The sequence below is a fragment of the Oncorhynchus tshawytscha genome, linkage group LG33 (assembly GCF_018296145.1).
Source record: "Oncorhynchus tshawytscha isolate Ot180627B linkage group LG33, Otsh_v2.0, whole genome shotgun sequence".
Classification (NCBI taxonomy): domain Eukaryota; kingdom Metazoa; phylum Chordata; class Actinopteri; order Salmoniformes; family Salmonidae; genus Oncorhynchus; species Oncorhynchus tshawytscha.
Genome location: NC_056461.1, coordinates 44,254,741 through 44,256,696, shown reverse-complemented (window position 1 = coordinate 44,256,696; position 1,956 = coordinate 44,254,741).

The following is a 1,956-nucleotide window of genomic DNA, read 5'->3' as shown; positions in this document are numbered from 1 at the left end:
TCGCACATGTGCACTGATTCCGTGTGCGCTCCAGCGGACACAGACAATAGGATAGTTGTAGTCGGCCCGGCCTGTGCTGAAAAAAATATAATAACGGATACAATTATTCAGTTGACTAAGTATCCACAGACTGTATTCATTGTATCTATGAATGAAATGTACTGATAATAGGGTGACAGTGTAAGAACTATAATTTTCGTCAGTGTTTCCCTATGGATACTATTTAGGGGAGCACAGACAGAAAAGTTTAAAAGTCTCCTTGCACATATTTAGGAGTGGCGTAAAGAAAAGAGCAGATTCGCAGAGCTGTCTTACCAGGAATAACAATAATACTAGTGATGGGAATTCACGGCTTTCTGAACCCTTAAGCTTTCAACAAATTGTTCCCGAAAAACAGTTATCTTTTAACATACCATTTTAACACAGGGCACATTCGGGACATCTGCTGGTCAGGGATAAATATCAGCATGTTTGATGTTTATATAGACCCCCCCATGTGTGAGCTGGTAAAATCCACCCATTTTGCCTCCAGGTTCACTATTTTTTTCAAAATCCGTGGTATTATTACGCTGAAGACAAGATATTGTCATAGGCTACACTAAGTGAAACGAAATATTTGAACAACAATGGGAAGATATTGTGGTTTCACCGATTTTGTTTTTGTTTATTTTTTTTTCAATCATTGGCATCGCCAGGATTCAATATTGTGTCGATGCCCGTTTTTTTGGCATCCCCTGACCCTACCAACAGAGCTACGGTTCAGGTGCTATAAACCGAAACACATCTAACCAAATTGGTAATTAAGGTGTCCAGTAGAGGTCGGTGTTTGAAAGCAACTTTGCATCGAAGGAAGCCACAAGCACAACAGCGAAATCAGTGGTATCTCTCATTTTGCAACACGAAAAAACGCGTGATAAAAGCTTCGACGTCATTAAACACGTCATAATGTTACTTTAATACGATGATCGGTACCTAATGTCAAACCAGTAGTGCTTTGAAAAGTGCGTTGGAGCTCCAGTATCAATCGTCCCATCACTAACTACAACTTTAGGAGAGGTTTTACACCTGAAGGTTCTATGCATTTGATTGACTGTTTGGTATCATTGTTTTTTTTAAATCACCATGCTACCTAAAGATGGGGGTATGGTTGAGTGTAATAACTAAGTTGGCAGTGGAGTGAAGTACTTAAAGTAAAAATATTTGAAAGTACTACTTAAGTCGTTTTTTTTTGGGGGTGGTACTATTTTTTACAACTTTTACTTCATTACATTCCTAAAGAAAATGTTGTACTTTTTACTCCATACATTTTCCCTGACAACCAAAAGTACTCATTACATTTTGAATGTTTAGCAGGACAGGAAAATTGTCTAATTCACACACTAATCAAAAGAACATCCCTGGTCAAGCCTACTGCCTCTGTTCTGGCTGATTCACTAAACACAGGCTTCATTCGTAAATTATGTCTGAGTGTTGGAGCATGCCCCATGGCTATCTGTAAATACAAATGTTAAAAAACAAGTAAATGATGCCATCTAGTTTGCTTAATATAAGGAATTTGAAAATATTTATTATTTTACTTTTGATAGTTAAATATATTTAGAACCAAATACTTTAAAACTTTTACTCAAGTAGTATTTTACTGGGTGACTTTCACTTTTACTTGAGTAACTTTCTATTAAAGTATCTTTACTTTTACTCAAGTAGGACAATTGGGTATTTTTCCACCCCTGGAAGTTGGTTCCAGTTTGTGTAATGTGTTTGGAGAGGCTCTGGGTTCCAAACTGTTCATTGAGAGACCCGTAAGAAATATTGGTTGTCACTGTTTTTTGTCTATTATTTGTGTAGTACTTGGTCAGGTCTGAAAGTCTTGTAGCAAAGATAGCAAAACTAGGCTAATAAGTTGTCCTCTTTTTATCTGTGAAACAAAGGTTGCTTGTTTTTCTGTTTCCCTATAAA